Here is a 17,868-nt window from a genome sequence, read left to right on the forward strand (position 1 = left end):
GTCCACTTAAACTGAGCCTTCTTAACACAGTCCAGTTGGAAACGTTTTCACCTATGGCCACAGCAACATCAAGACAGTTGATGACAGGACATCATTGGGTTCTGTCTTGCTGTTAGAGCCAAATAGCAGTCTGTTCTGGTCTCAAGTGACCTTGGCCAGCTCTCCTTGTGGTGGTTCCTGTCTCCTAAAACTGCTTCCGTAGTTTGAAGATGACACTGCGTGACACATTAAGCCAACGTGCCACTTCCAGCTGCAACTGCTTGGCTTCAAGTCGTCCAATGGCCCATCATCTGAAAGAATCATCTAAATGATGATGATTTGCCATCCTCAGCACTGGAGATGTGGCTATCCCACTGAGCAAGCCAATAAACGGGAATGAAGTGATGTGTTTTTATAGGCATGAGTTATTTTCATAATTTGCAGCTCTGTAAGGTGGTAGATCAACTTCTATTGGATACCTGGAATTTGTATGCCAGGATGTCTATTACATCAAATATTCACCTTCAGCGATACTTCACAATAAAATATTCATGAAAAATATTTTGTTCTGTTAATTTTGTCAGCAGTGCATATATATATTTAAATTTTTTGAACTATTTATACATATAATAAAGATAAATATATCCGCAATCAAACATTTGAAACTTTCCTGTTTATATTCTATGCCTATAATGTATTATTTTAAATTTAAAAGCAAAATTAATATACTTTTTAAATAAATTATGTAAAATTGCATTTTTGAAATATTTATTAAGAACTGAAAAATTTCAATAAGAATTTCAATCCATTAAGAAAATATGAAATATCTGCATATTTCAAACAGAATTTATCATCATCATGAACTTGATCCAGCTTAGGTCTTTTAAGAGCTGTTCTATTGTAGCTCTTGGGGTGGTCTTGATCTAACCATCATCTTGGTTGGACCACATCTCTCTTGCCTGTAGGTTTGTAGTTAAATGCTAATTTTGGGATCCAGTTTGGGTTCATTCTTTTTATGTGACTGATCAATTTTTTCTGATACCATTTTATGTCATCTACTATATTATTTACTTTTCATTTCCGACAAATGTCTGAATTTCTTTGATGGTCCAGCTTGTAAAGCCTAATAATGGTCTTAGAAATCTCATTTGTGTTGCTTCTAGTTTTTGTGCATCTTTCTTATTTATTAACCAAGTCTCACAAATGTAGAAGAGGGCTGATTTTGAATTGTTGTGCAATCGTAATTTTGTTTCAGTTGTCATTTGCTTTCCAAGATGGTGTTTAATCATTCTGTTCATTTTATTATATTTTTGTAGTTCAGTGTGGACGTCCTTCCCTTCATTTGATATTAAATTTCTCAAATAGATAAAATCGGATATTTGTTCTATTATTTTGTCATCAATAACAGTTTTGACTCAATGTTTTTTCCACATTGATTTTGTCATTTTGTTTTTAGTGGAGATCTTCATCTCCTACTTTTTGCCTATTTTATTCAGTTGATTAACTGCTATCTGTAGTTCAGCTTCCGATTTTTAAATTAAAACTTGATCATCAGCATAATATAGTTTGATTTTGTTCCCGTTGTTCAACTGTATTCTGTTGTTAACTGTTTGTTTCCATTCTTTAATTATTTTATTGATGTAGATATTAAATAAATTTGGTGATAGTCTACATCCTTGTTTGACTCCTTTATTGATGTTAATTGGATCTGACAGTTGCCCATTATGATATTTTATGCAACCTTTTGAGTTTTTATATAGGCTTTGTACTGCTTTCCAGAGTTGGGTTGGGATATTTTCTTCATGTAAAATCTACTGAAGTTTTTCCTGGTTCAAACAGAATTCAAAAAATCAAAATGTTTTTCCAGAAATTAAAAAGAAAGTTTGTCAATGCTAAGATTCTATGCCATCGGCATTGTCACTTTATGGGGATGCCACCCCTGTAGGGCTAATATTGCTATATTAATTGACGTTTCTACTAGTTATGTCTAACCTAGATCCTCCTCAGAAATGAAAACAATTTGCTGATTTTTTTTTTTTCTCATACCAAATCAGGAGACCCATTTTCTTCCTAGAAGAAAACACCCTCTGAGTCTTTTCTTCTGGGTCTGCACATTAATCTACAATATACAACTGCAATTTTTACACATGTGAATATATAACATACTTATAAATTCACAAAATCAATATAAATAAATAAAATTAACAGTTCCAATTTATTCAATACCACACAGACTTTAGTACTGGAATAAGTTGCCTTCATGGGTGGTAGAGGCCGACAGTTTGGGAAATTCAAAGGTCATCTGGATAGTACTTTCGGGTAAGGGAAGCACATAGGATGTTAGGTTTAATTTCCTTTTTTTTTTTTTTATTAATTATTATTATTTTATTTATTTTTTATTTTTTGGCTGGTGCAGCATAAGCCATAGGCTTTCTTGCACCATGCAGCCATTACTAATACTAATACTGAGCAAAAAAAAAAAGGATCAATGCAACTACCAATGCTAATCATAAATGAGTAGTTACTAGGGTTGTTAGATGCCACCTCTCAGAAAAATGGGCAGCTATCCATCTCACGTATCTACAATTTTGAGTTCCGTTTATCCTCAACTCCCAGTTCTGATTATACACAAATTCATCTTATATTGTTATACAACTTCCTGTTGATAAAAAGCAACAGGAGTTTCTGTTAAATGGAATCAGAAGTTTTTAACACAACTTCTGATCCCATTTATGTACAATTTTCAGTTTAGCAATACTTCAAAGTAAATAGGCTTGCCGGATGGTTCCATAAAAATACAGAACACACACACACACTAGGAAAATTTTCTGCAAAAAAAAAGTTCTCAATGTAAGGGCAGACAGTAAAAACCACTGATCTAAAAAATAGTGGGACTAAACTGAAAGTTTATTCAAAATAATGATCTACAACTTATAATGTAAATTTGATTTCACAGCAAGCTTTTATTATTTTTTTAAGGAAAACATCTTCCACATTCAAACAACTGAAAGTAAAATCAAATATATAAAAGAGGTATATCAAAAATAATTTTGATATCACATACGTGGATTTTAGAAAAGTTTTTCAGGAAAGATTGCCATACAAATTGGAGTAGTGTGGCATTAAGGGAAAGTTACTGCTCTGGATAAAGGGATGGTTGAGTGGGAGAAGTTCATTTACAGAAGAGAGTAGTTATTAACAGACACTAATCTTCATGTACTAATGTTATTAGCGGAGTCACCCAGGGTTCAGTGCTAGACCCATTGTTGTTTTCTATATTTATTAATGATACTGATGACTGTATGTCTTAGTTTGAAAATGTAACTATTTACAAATATGATGATTCGCAAATCATCGTATTTGCATCAAATTTGCAAATATGATGATTAATTTCTAAGTTTTAAAATTATGCGAAGGTTGCCAGGGTACGTAATGACAACAATTAGGGTAAGCTACTGCAACAAGATCTAAAAAATTTAGCAGTTGGCCTGAGAAATTTTAAATTTTATACAATGGGATCAACTAATGCTGTTACCAAGAGCAAATTCTAAATGTAACGCATTCAACAAGGTAATCTTGGAAGCTACTAGGCTTTATGACCCAGAAAAATACTGTTCAAGGTTTAGGCCTAAATTGCATGGCAGATGAACTAATGTGACTCATGGCAGAGAAGAAAAATGCACGGGATACACAAATTATCAGGTAACACAGAAGAGTATGATAGACATAAACTACTCTGTAATCAAGTCACAAAGTTTATGCAAGCGAAGGCAGATTATGAGAAATCTTTGGTAAATGATGCAAAGAAAAACAGCAAACTTATGTAAACTCTAGAAGGAAGAGAATGAATCAGATTGGTCAATCAAACCATCAACAATTGGTGGTTCGATTGTTGATGATCCAGCTGAGGCAGCTGACAAACTGAATGGGTATTTTGCATCTTCATTTTCACACATGAAGAAGTCTGTAGAGAAAGCAGGGAGCTAAATGATTCTGTAATAACTGAGAGAAAAGTGAAAAATTGTTGAATTGAGCATAAGAAAGGCACCTGGGGTGGATGGGATCTATCCAGTTATATTAAAGGAGGCAGCAAAGGAAGTAAGCAAACCTTTAGCCATAATTGTGAAAGCTTCCTTGGACTCAGAGAAGAGGTCCCCATGGACTGTTGATGTGCAAATGTGTCCCCAATTCACAAAGGGGGATCAAAGTGTGACACTTAATTTCAACCCTGTTAGTCTGAGTCTTTTATTCTTTAACCAGTGACTCCATTATTTTCCCTTTAACTTCTGTTAAAGGGAAAATAATGGAGTCACTGGTTAAAGAAGCACTGCAGGATCATCTAGACAAGACTGCAGTTATAGTTCAGACAGCATGGGTTTGTTAAGGGAAAGTCTTCTCTGAAAAATTTAATTGGATACTATGATGTGGTCACAAAGGAACTGTGCAAAAAATAATTCTATATATTATATATACTTGGATCTTAGGAAAGCTTTTGATGCTGTTGCACATGGAAAATTACTGTTCAAATTGGAGCAGTACGGCATTAAGCGCAAATTGCTGCTATGGATAAAGGGATGGTTGAGTGGGAAAAGACAAAGTGGTAATCAATAGACACTACTCTTCGGGGACTAATGCTATTAGTCGAGTCCTCCAGGGTTCGGTGTTGGGCCCCTTGTTTTCTGTATTTATCAATATTATTGATGAAGGTATATATCAGGCTTAATGTTGAAGTCTGCAGATGATACGAAGGTTGGCAGGGTTGTTAATGACCATACACTACTGCAACAGGATCTAGAAAACTTGACCAGATGGGCTGAGAGGTGGCAACTGAAGTTTAATATTGACAAATGTTAAGTACTGCATATGGGTAGCAGTAACCACAGAGTAATATACCAACTGCGCAGTACTACACTCAGAGAAGTGGAGAATGAAAAATATCTGGGGGTAATTGTGCAGTCAGAGATGAAGTTTTCTGAGCAGTACAGATAGGCTGCAAGAGTATCTCATGGTGTCTTGTGAATGATATTCAGGAATTTTGCTAGCAGGGATAAGGTGATTGTCCCTTTGTATGTCTAACGCAATGATCAGGCTACACCTTGAGTACTGCATACTGGTCTGGAGACATCATTTTAGGAAGAATGTAGAGCTGTTGGAACGAGTACAGAGAAGGGCAATAAGATTGGTGAGAACAAAGGATTGCTCTTACCGAAAAAGGCTAAGTTCTGCAAATTGCAGCTTCTGGAGACCAGGCACCAGCGAGGTGATCTGATTAAGGTGTATAAGGCTTTAAATGATTTGAGCAAGCTCAGTGCTGATGGAATTCTTCCTCTTCCTCAGATTACACATTTGAGGGGTAGCATAAATTCAAATTGAGGAAAGACAGATGCAGAATAGACATGCGGAAATTTGCCTTTAGCCAGCGGGTGGTTCAGAGCTGGAACAAACTTCCCTCTGTTGTAGTGGAGGTCGACAACTTAAACAAGTTCAAGCCAGAACTAGACAAGCATTTGGAGTGAATGGATGGGAAGGTTTTTTTTTTTTTTTTTTTGCTGATGCTATATAAGCTTGCTTTCTTTCATCATATGCCTCTGCTAATGCTAAATGGCAGCTAAAGATTGACAAATGCAAGGTACTGCATATGGGTAGCAATAATTCCAGATTAATGTACCAACTGTGTAGTACTACACTAAGCATAGTAGAATATGAAAAAGACCTGTGGTAATTGTGTAGTCAGATATAAAGTTCTCTGAGCAGTGCAGGCAGGCTGCCAGGACAGCTCACTGTTTTGTCAATGATATACAAGAACTTTTCTAGCAAGGCTAAGGAGGTGGTACAAGGCAATGGTTAGGCCACATCTTGAGTACTACAGATAGGTCTGTAGGCCTCATTTTAGGAAGGATGTAGATTGGCTGGAACAGATGCGGAGAAGGGCAATGAGATTGGTGAAGGGAATGAAAGGGTAGTCTTAGCAAAGCTTCAGTTCTGCAAATTGCAGCATCTGGAACTAGGCATCTGCAAGGTAATCTGATTGAGGTGTTTAAGGCTTTGAATGAATTGAGCATGCTCAATGCTGCTCTCATTCTTCCTCTTTCTCAGACTATACTAGGGCTTACAATACCGGTCAAAATCTTAATACCGATATTTTGGTATTTTTAATTTATGAAACCGGGATACTGGTATTAATATTGGTATTCCAAAAACAAACGTTTTTCTCAATAAATTTTGATGACAATTAGGTGCAATAAAATAAGGAAAAAAACAAATACTCTGATTACTTGAATTCATGTTTTAAATAAACTTTTATTGCAATAATAAATATTCTGAAAAAAAATCATTAAAATACAGTTATTCTAAAAACAAAAAAATACATATTGTTTCTGCAAAGTTTAGTTATGTTTAAGCATCCACACTACCTGTCCAAATAAAGTGAGCTCTTAAGAAACATAAGCAATCAATACTAGTATGATCATTTAAAATGGATCTAATTTTGGTATATAGAGTATTTGATTAGTGGCAGAAATCGCCCTTTCGGATTCTATTCTGGTACTATTATACTGAGATAATCGAAGACAATCTCAGTCAATATTTTCTAGGCTTTGAACTTTTTTTAGCAAAAATAATTAAAAGTATTTCATTAATTTCCGACTCAAGTTCATCTTTTAAAATCTCATTGGAGTCAGGCAATTTCCTATTTTGGAAAGAATTTGCGGAACACCGATGTTCTGTTCCCTGTTGGTCTTCCATTGTTGAATTATGTTCATCATTTTTTGAAGGAGAAAGAAGTTTTATTAAGCAAAGTATAATTTTCACTATGGTATCTTTACTGAGTCTGGGAGAGAGCAAAGAGTGGGGATAAGGAATAAAGAAGAGAGCAAAGAGTGCAGTTAAGGAATTCTTCACATATATAAATGCAAAGAACAGAAGGACAAATCAGATTGGACCCTTATGTAATGGACGTGGGTTTGTATTAAATAACATAGCTGAAGTTGCAGATGAACTAAACAGACGCATCGATATTTACATAAAAAAAAAACCCTTTGTGTCAATGAAATATTACGGAAGTGAAGTTGAAAAAAATGTAATTAATGATGTTGAAATTTCAAATGATTATTTAATGATGTTGAAATTTCAAATGATTATTTAATGATGTTGAAATTTCAAATGATTATTTAATGATGTTGAAATTTCAAATGATTATTTAATGAAAACTTTCATGCTTACAGGCAAGTAAGGCTCCTGTGGTTGATGGCATATACCCTATAATCTTAAAGGAGGCGGCAAGTGAGTGCATTGAACCATTAAGGCTAGTTATGAGAGCATCACTGGACAGGACAGATTCTGTTAGATTGGTGTAAAATGGAACATAAAGGCAATTCTAGGAGTGTAATGGGAAATTACCAACCGGCCAGTCTAACTTCAGTAGTAGGGAAAATCATGGAGGCAATGATCAAGGGTGGAATTCAGGATCATTTAGCTGGAAGTGGAATTCTGTAGGATACACAGACTGGTTTTGTAAAGGGAAAACCATGTTTAACAAATATGGTTAGCCATTTTGAAAGGTCACTCGTGAGCTGGATTTAGGGAATAATTTCAACATTGTTTATTTGGATTTCAGCAAAGCATTTGACTCAGTCCCACATGAGTCGTTACTTTATAAGTTGGAGCAGGCTGGAATCATAGGGAAAATCCTTAGATGGATAGCACGATGGCTTGAGGGCACCAGGCAGAGGGTTATGATAAATGGTTATTCCTCAGATTGGGTTAATGTAAGTAGTGGGGTTCCCAAAGGATCAGTATTGGGACCACTGTTGTTTTTGATCATCTTAAATGACATCTATGAAGGGATGGAGGGCGTGAAGTCTAAACTTGCAGATGATGTAAAGATCAGTAGAGTAGTTAATGAATGCTGCCAAGCAGAGCTTCTTCAGAGTGACCTAGATAGACTTCCGGGATGGTCAGATAAGTGGCAGCTATGCTTTAATTCAGCAAGATGCAAGGTCTTACACCTGGGGAACAGCAACTTCAAAATAACTTATACACTTGGTGGAGTTGAACTAAAGTCAGTAGTGGAGGAACGGGACTTGGGAGTTACAATACGGTCAGACATGAAGTTGTCCGAGAATTGTGGACAGTGTGCAATGTTGCATGGTGTCCTATCGATGATTTATCGAACATTTGCTAGTAGAGATAATGACGTCATAATCACATAAAGGTTAATATTATAATCTTTATGCGATTAAATTATAACAATTATTTTTTTTTAATTAGTACCGAAAAACAGGTTTTTTTTGTATCAATAACGGAAAAAAAAACCAGGATCCCAGTATTCGAGATCCCGGGATTTTAAGCCCTAGACTACACACACATGAGAGGACAAATTCAAACTGAGGAAGGCTGGTTGCAGGATAGGTGTGTGGAGGTTTGCCTTCAGTCAGCAGGTGGTTGATTTTTGGAACAAACTTCCATTTATTATTATTATTATTATTATTATCATCATCATTAGCTACATGGTACAAGGAAGCCTGAGGCTTATGCTGCACCAACCAAAAAAAAAAAAAATTTCCCGAGTCACCCTGAGAGAGAGAGAGTCAAAAGTCGAAGGGAATCACCAAGAAGAGAAGAATGATTTTTTTTTTGTTGTTGTGGAAGTGGGTAGTTTAAATAAATTCAAGGAAGAACCAGACAAATTATTGTAGGGGATGGATAGCATTAGCATTAGCAGAGGCATACGATGCAAGAAAGCAAGCTTATGCAGCATCAGCCAAAATAAAAAACAAAAAAACCTCCCATTTCACCATTTCCAAATGCCTGTCCAGCTGAGTCTTAAATTTATTTAGGCTATCAACTTCCACAACAAAAGATGGAAATCTGTGGCTGATACTTCATAAGCTTACTTTCTTGCATCATATTTCACTGCCAATAATAATAAAGTAGTTACTTGTACAACTTCAGTCCACAAACTATTATGTCCATCTATTAAAAAAAAAATGAAATTTCACTGGAACTGTTAAAACTTCATTATTCTGGCTATGTAAGAGTAATCAAGGTTTAAAGAACACAGTTCTTCTTAAAGCAACAACGATTTCAAAATTTATTAAAACTCAAGGAATTAGTAATCAGAATTGAACATAACTATAATCAACATACTTATAAAATTATAATACTCTGAAAACTTAATAACAAAATTCTGGAAATTTGCATGTCCAGTGTTTGTTTCTCAATTTGTTTACTAGACAGCAAGCTCAATTACCAGACTGTCCAGGTCAACAGTAGAAGCCACAACTTCTACTACAAAATTATGACTCTTACTGCCTTCTTTTAGCAGCTATTAGTTCATCCAAAGCATAAATTACTGTCTCTGCTGAGACCCAACAGACCTTCACTGAATGCATGCAATCTCAAAAATAAAATAAAATAAAAAAAATAATAAATAAATATTAAGCATATCTACAATTTTCTACATTTAAAGCTAATCTTTTAATAATACTGACTGCTCTCATTGTAACTAGACTCCATTTACAAAGTATAATTGCACTTTACAATTCAATTACTCCTATACACTTAGCCTGGTAATGGAAGGCTCAGTGTATACACAGCCCCACAACTAGAACTAAAACTGATCTAGCTAAATTTGACAGATGAAAAACTTTCAATTTTATTTCCGAAAAAAATTTTTGGTTTATTTTGAATTCTTGCATGGTGTACCAATGCATGACCTTTTACTAATGGATTGCTACCTAATACCTACTAACTATTATTGAAATTTTTTTTTTTATTGAAACTTTCAAAATGTGTTTTTTTTTTATAAGCTTTGATTAATTCCATTTCAAAATAAAAATTATAATTATAAAATGTACACATGACACTATTAATACATACAAGCCTACTTATAAAAGCAGAAAAGTTATGTTAACACTATAAGAATAGGGATGAACCACTTTGGTTCGCTGGATATCAGTAATCTGTCTGTTGACGATTCGGTTCAGGTTGCATATATTTATTCAAAACTGAATAAATATTTTGCATCTACATTCAATTGCTAAAAAAATGGAGAGAAAGAATACCAGAAATATATCAAGTTCTAACTAGGATCTAAATGATTTTGTGATAAAGTGGAAGAGAAATTAATAATGGAATTAATGATTAAAGAAGCAAAGTAGTCATCTTGACAGAATTGTAGTTATACGGCAATTACAGCACGGATTTGTTAAAGGGAGATCTTGACCTCACCAGTCTGGTGTTTAACTGCTATGATGCAGTAACAAAGGAACTGGGTGCAAGGAATAATTTCGATATCCTATACTTAGACCTCAGTAAAGATTTTGATACTGTTCTACACGAAAGACTGCTGGTTAGATTTCAACTGTGTGGCATTAGGGGCAGGTTATTACTGAATAAAGAGATGCAGTGACAGAAGAGTGGCCATTAATGAGTACTTCTCATCTTGAACTAATGTTATTAATGGAATCCCTCAGATTTCAGTGCTTGGCCCCATACTGTTTTCAACATTTATTAACAATGTAGACAAAGCATTTAACTTAGCTTATAAATTTACAAAGGCATATTAACTTAATCAACTTATACTTTAAAAGATTAATCCTAAAGTCAAAGTTTACTAATGATACAAAGCATAGCAGAATGGTTGATAGTAATCAATGCTATTGATATTGATGATGGTATATATCAGACTTAATGTCAAGTTTGCAGATGATAGGGAGGAGTATATATGAGAGCCTTGTCGATCAATTCAACCCTGTAAAGATTGTGCAAGGCTCAAGGGATAGAATTTTTTTCAGCCTGGTCTGTACTTGCTAAAAGGAGAGATTGCTTCTACAGGGATGGAATACACTTAAATAGAAAGGGTGCAAGAATATTTGCTGAAGCTATTGAGGCAGTGTTAGGTGGGATTGCAGTACTAGTGTTAGAAGTCATTGCAGTACAAGTAAACACATGGGTTGTGTTAGGGTAGCTAAGAATAGGAACAGGTGCATGTATACTTGCGTATACACCAATATTAGAAGTTTGGTAAATAAATTTCATGAATTTGAGGTGATATCAGATATTGTTGGGATATCAGAGACGTGGTGTCACACAGATATAAGAAATGCAGAATTGGAATTTGGGGAGTACAATGTGTACAGGCAGGATAGACAGGATAGGAAGGAAGGAGGGGTTATGCTATTAGATAAGAAACACACAAAATCCAAGGATGTGCAGCCAGTTGACATTGCTTGAGAGTGCAATGTCAAGTCGGTTTGGTGTGACATAAGCACTAGAAGATCAAATTTGAGAGTAGGAGTGTGCTATAGGCCTAATGACTCTGATGAGTATAATAAAAAAAACTGTACAGGGAAATAGAGTGGACCAGTAAATTAGAGAGTCTTATAATGGTGGATTTTAATTTCCCAGATATTGACTGGAAATTGTGGGTTGGTCACTCACACACTAGCAAGGCTTTTGTGGATTTATTGGATGATTGTTTTCTACATCAGCATGTTCGGGAGGCAAATAGAGGGAGTAATACTCTTGATCTGATTATCAGTAGTGATTCTTCATGGATTAGGAATAGGCAGATAAAGGAACCACTAGGTGGCAGTGATCACAGTGTTGAAGTTGGATTTACTCAATGAGGTAACTACCATCAGGAGTAAAGGGAAGGGTTTTTGCTTTCGTAAAGGCGACTACTGTAGTCTGAGCCAGTATTTAAATTCTATATGGTGGGACCAACTCATGATGTTACCAACAGCAAATTGAAAATGGGAGGCATTCAAAGAATTAATCTTGGAAGTTATTAGGTTTTACATATCAACTAAGAAATATTGTTCAAGGGTTAGGAATAAATGGATGTCAGATGAACTAATGAGACATGTGGCACAAGAAAAATGCATGGGATACATATTAATTAATAGGCGACATGGAAGCCTATGATAGATAAAAGCTGGTCTGTAACTAAGTCACAAAGAAGATTAGGCAGACAAAGGCAGATTATGAGAAATCATTGGCAAAGGATGCAAAGAAAAACAGCAAAGAGTTCTTTACCTATGTAAACTCTGGAAGGAAAGGGATGAATCAGATTGGTCCACAGTTGATGGTTGAACAGTTGATGATCCTGCTCAGGTGGCTAACAAACTAAATGAGTATTTTGCATCTACATTCACACGAGGAGTTATTTACTCAGGGAGGGGAATGCTAGGGGTGAACTCTGGCAGTGAGCTAGATGATTTTGTAATAACTGAGAGTAAAGTGGAGGAGAAATTGTTGAAGATAAACAAAAGAAAGGCACCTGGGGTGGATGGAATCTATCCAGTTATATTAAAGGAGGCGGCAAAGGAAGTAAGCAAACCCTTAGCCATAATTATGAGAGCTTCCCTGGACTCAGGGGAGGTAACCATGGACTGGAGATGTGCAAATGTGACCCCGATCCACAAAGGAGGATTAAAGGGCGACACAAGTAATTATAGACCTGGTAGATTAACTTCTGTTCCAGGGAAATTAATGGAGGCACTGGTTAAAGCACTGCAGGATCATCTAGACAAGACTTCAGTTATAGCTCGGACACAGCATGGTTTTGTTAAGGGGAAGTCTTGTCTGACCAATTTGATAGATACTATGATGTGGTTACAAAGGAACTGGATGCAGGGAATAATTTTGATATCATATATTTGGATCTTAGAAAGGCTTTTGATACTGTTGCACATGGAAGACTGTTGCACAAATTGGAGCAGTGTGGAGACAAATTGCTGATATGAATAACTTGGGATGGTTCAGTGGGAGAAGACAGAGAGTGGTAATCAGTGGACACTGCTCTTTGTGGACTAATGCGATTAGTTGAGTCCCTCAGGGTTCAGTGTTGGGTCCATTGTTGTTTTCTGTATTTATAAATGATATTGATGATGGTATATCAGGCTTAATGTCCAAGTTTGCAGACGATACGAAGGTTGGCAGGGTTGTTAAGGACACTAATGAAAGTAGGAGAAACTAGGCACCTGCATAAAGAATGATTGAAGTTTTTAAAGCTTTAGATGGAGACTGAACAAACAAAATATTGCTGACATCCTTACTTTCTTGGACATGTAAGGAGATAAAAATTTATATTGTAACTGACTTGTAACTGATTTATAAAGTAACTGACTGTTGGAACAAACTTCCATCTAGTGTTATAGAAGTAGGTAATTTGAATAAATTTAAAGAAGGATTAAACTAATTGTTAGAAACATTGGTGGACAAAGGTGTAAAAGTTGAATTGGGAATTCAATATGATTGGGATAAACCCTCTGCAGAAGTCGCATATTTGAAGTCACAGGTGAATTTCAGTAGAGTTATTATGCTTATAGTAAAATTGCTTTTACGATTAGTATTAGTTACATGATAGCTGATTCGCTGGGGGACCCCCTCTTCTGACGTTACACTAATCAGTAGAATATCTAATAATCACAATCCTCTGCCTTCTGCCCTACAAGCATCCTGCAATCCATGTTAGAATCTTTACAGTGCCAATATTTTTCAACTTAACTCAGTACCATGAGAGGTCAGTCAGTCCCCCATGAGAAGTTACTTATATAGTAACCTTTCATGGGGGGCTGAGTTAAATGCCTTTTAAAATCCAAATAAACTATGTTGAAATATATATATATTATTTTTATTTATTTATTATTATTTTATTAATAAGAAAATAAATTTATTAATAAATATTAATCAAATTAATAACATAAAATATTTTTCTGTCTGTGAGCATGATGGGTGCTGGTTGAGTCTGATTACTACAGGTGGCTTTCTGGAGTTATTATTATTTATTATTATTATTATTAGCCATATGGTACAAGGAAGCCTGAGGCTTATGCTGCACCAGCCAAAAAAAAAAATTCCCCGAATTACCCTAAGAGAGAGAGAGAGAAAGAAAGTCAGAAGTAAAGGAGTCACCAAGAAAGAGAAAAATGATGATATCCAGCTCAGGACCCTGGGTGTGCCAAGCTCATACTCAGCAGATGTGAGCCCCTGAGGTTGTTCCATGTAACTGTTCTCTGGGAGGCTTATTGTTGCTAGGTTCTTATGGAGGCTCTTTGGCACTATGCCGGTGGTTGACACAATGATCATTACTTGTTCCATATGCCACATATGGAACAAGTAATGATCTGGTGGTTGTTGGGCACTGCAATATCAATCAGGTAGATAGCCATTGCCTTCTTGACAATGAGGGTTATGTCTGGTCTGCTGTGCAGAATTGTCTTTTCCATTATTAACAGGTCCACAAGTAACTATAATCTATTAGTTTAACTTGTGTTCTGGGAAAATAATAGAATCACTGGTTAAAGAACCATTGCAGGATCATCTAGACAAGACTGCAATAATAGTTAAGACACAGCATGGGTTTGTTAAAGGGAGTTCTTGTCTGACCAATTTGATTGGATGCCATGATGTGGTCACAAAGCAACTGAATTCCAAAAATAATTTTGATATCATGCACTTGGATTTCAGGAAAGCTTTTGATACTGTTGCATAGGGAAAACAGCTGTACAAATTGGAGAGGTATGGCATTAAGGATAAGTTGCTACAATGGACAAAGGGGTGGTTGAGTGGGAGATGCCAGAGTGGTAATCAATGGCCACTGCTTTTTGTGAACAAATGTTCTTAGTGGAGTTGCCCAGGGTTCGGTGTTGGGCCCATTGTTGTTTTGTATATTTATCAATGATATGGATGAAGGTATATCAGGTTTAATGTCCAAGTCTGCAGATGATACAAAGGTTGGCAGGGTTGTTAAAGACAGTATGCTACTCCAACTGGATCTAGACAAGTTGGGGCAAATGGGCTGAGAAGTGGCAACTGAAGTTTAACATTGACAAATGCAAAATACTGCATATGGGTAGCAATAACTGAAGAGAAACCTACCAACTATGTGGTAGTTCTCTCAGGGGAGTGGAAAGTGAAAAAGACCTGGGGGTAATTGTGCAGTGAAATATGAAGTTCATTGAGCAGTGCAGATGGGCTGCCAGCGCAGGTCATGGAGTCTTGTCAATGATATATAGGAATTTTGCTAGCAGGGACAGAGATGTGATTATCCTGTTATACAAGGCAATGGTCAGGCCACACTTAGAGTACTGTGTACAGGTCTGGACGCCCCATTTTAGGAAGGATGTAGAGTTGCTAGAACGAGTACAAAGAAGGGCAACAAGATTGGTGAGGGGAACAAAGGAGTGCTCTTACGAAGAAAGGCTTGTTCTGCAAATTGCAGAGACTGGAGAGTAGGCACCTGCGAGGTGATCTGATTGAGGTGTATAAGGCCTTCAATGGGTTGAGCAAGCTGAATGCTGATGGGATTCTTCCTCTTGCTTAGATTAAGAACCTGAGGGGGCAGATGCAAACTGAGGAAAGACAGTTGTAGAATAGATGAGCAGAAATTTGCCTTTAGCCAGCGGGTAGTTGATTTTTGGAACACACTTCGATCTTTTGTTGTGGAAATTGATAGCCTAAATAAATTTAAGGCTAAGCTGGACAGGTATTTGGAACAAGTGGAGGGATGAAATGGGAGGTTGCTTTTTTTTTTTTTTTTTGTTTTAAGCTTGCTTTCTTGCATCGTATGCCTGTACTAATGCCAATGATGGCATGGTTCCAGTATAGTCTCTGAGCAGAGACCTCTAGTACATCATGTGGCTCATATCTGTAATACAGTAAACTTTCTTAGATCAGTTGGTATTTTTGTACTAGCCTCTGATCTTGGCCACCTGGTTGTGTCTGTGAGTGTACTTCATCTGGATGATCACCCTGCATCATCATGGTGATGTGCTGGACTGTTTCTAGGACGAGGTGGCATCGTCTATGCACGTCATGTTACCCAGGGTCCTTGGTGCTGATTACTTGATTACTTGATCCTGGTTATTATAATTATTATTATTATAATATATAGTTTCATTTTTGATGGCTAATTTTTGAATAGGAGGAAAGGAGGGTATTTTGTACCGTATCTCTTTCAACACATGCTTGGTACTACTAGTACCATTGCTAATATTAATATAAAATAACACTAATAATATAATACTATAATATAATACTACTAACTAGTACTAATACTAGGTGGTAGATGACTCTCGTTAACTGGTGCAATACCACCACTTTGCTTATTGGAGGCTTGAACTGGTGAAACTTATGTTTAGTGTTCAGAGCAAAGTTTCCAGGTATCAAAAAGGTATCCAACCTATAGTACTAAGTACTATAGGTTTGATACCTTTCATGTACATAAAAAGAAAAAAAAAATTTATTTTATTTTTACCTGATGCTTTATAAGCTTGCTTTCTCAGATCATATGTCATTACTAATACTAATCAAGGTGACAGCATCAATTCTTTAAGACAAGGAAGACAATCAATCAGTTAACCTTTAAAAGAGGTTAACATTACAGGTGAATTTATTCTACTTTGCTACTAAAATTTCTAGAGCAACTAAAGGCATAATGTGGGAAAACTTTCAGAAGTACCCTCTTCCTGCATGATAATACTCCTGGTCACCAAACTTGAGTAGTAATGGAGATAATCAATGATTTCAGTTTTAACTGTTGTCATATACACATTACAGCTCGTATAGAGACTGACCAGAACCTCTACAGAATGTTTCCCTGCACTGCAAAAATATTTCAAACAGTGATACTTTGGAACAAAAAATGGTAAATCAATCCAAAATCACAGCAGAACAAAGTTAAAGAAAACTCAGAATAACTGAGTTCATCATTTATTTATCACAAAGACTGTGACTAGAATGTTATGACTGATTTTTCTTTTAAGTAACAGCACTTGCATAGTCCACACAAATGGTTGGTTATGTCTGGTGCATGCAAAGTAAAATATACGTGTATGGCACAGATATGGAGTTGTCAGTTTGGGGTAGGAACAGCTTGTTGTTTAGTTTTTAGGAGTATTAGCAACTAAGGCCATATTGCTCCGGGGATATGCAGTGGTCATTCCCTGACCTTTCCACATCCTCTGTATTTGATGGCCACGGGCTCGAACCCCGGTATAATCAAGAAGTGTGTGCTGCTCCTGCCCACCTGGCTACGGAGGCACTGGAACAGCTTGTATATTGTTTTGTCGTAATAATGAAGGTGTAGATATAGAGTTACAAAATCACACACAGCCTATACATGCTGATGTCGTATTTTATTGTATTAATGGAACACAAAAGGTGCACTTCGAATGCTTGAGCTTAAGCACCAAACATACCACTAGCATCACTGGCAATAAAAGTGCACTTAGTGAAAACTAAGAATACAGCCTACTTTCATGTCTCGGTATTCTGGAATGATGACCTCCTTCCAGCATTCCGTATAACCACAATTTAAAAAGTAATTTATTTTCAAATGAAATGTATCACAATCATAAAATAATTTCATACTGCAACCTCCTGCATCCTACAGGCATCATGAAGCGAATGAAAACAGTATATGCCAAAGCATACTGGGCGATATAAACATGGTGGAAGATAATACAAATTATATTTCAAAAAATTTTATCATTACAAAAAATAGTAATTTCAAAATAAAATTTTTATTTTATTTTGAAATTACTTAATACTAATTTGCAAGAACAGCAATATTAGAATGCAGTGCTTTCAAATTCAAGTAAAGCAACAATTTGTAAATTTCATCATATAAAATACTAGAAATGGTGCAATTACGGGGCAGAACATTTTCATCGCTTTTCAATCAATTAAAACCCATTTATCCAAATAATAAAGTGCAACAAAAAAAAAAAAAAAACATGGAGAAATAAATACAGTTCAACTTCTCAAAGCACCATTACCAACACATCACATTCAATACCACACTAACAAAGTGTGCAAACATTGAGCACTACCGCGCCACCCTTGACTTAAACCGAAATGCAAATCATAAAATATTTTCAT

At 35.9% G+C, this 17,868-nt stretch overlaps 1 protein-coding gene across 1 annotated transcript in view; it reads right to left on the minus strand.

Moving 5' to 3' along the window:
- The window catches only part of Cc2d2a (Coiled-coil and C2 domain containing 2A), a 422,612-nt gene extending 404,962 nt beyond the window's left edge, over positions 1-17,650 (minus strand). The window contains exon 1 of the mRNA XM_090380928.1: positions 17,641-17,650. The gene's annotated coding sequence lies outside the window, so the exon portion shown is untranslated. The remainder of the gene's footprint in view (positions 1-17,640) is intronic.
- Positions 17,651-17,868: the final 218 nt, after the last annotated feature.

This window comes from Mastigoproctus giganteus, chromosome 9, assembly GCF_048544385.1.
Source record: "Mastigoproctus giganteus isolate SK-2022 chromosome 9, ASM4854438v1, whole genome shotgun sequence".
In the NCBI taxonomy this organism is placed as follows: Eukaryota; Metazoa; Arthropoda; class Arachnida; order Uropygi; family Thelyphonidae; genus Mastigoproctus; species Mastigoproctus giganteus.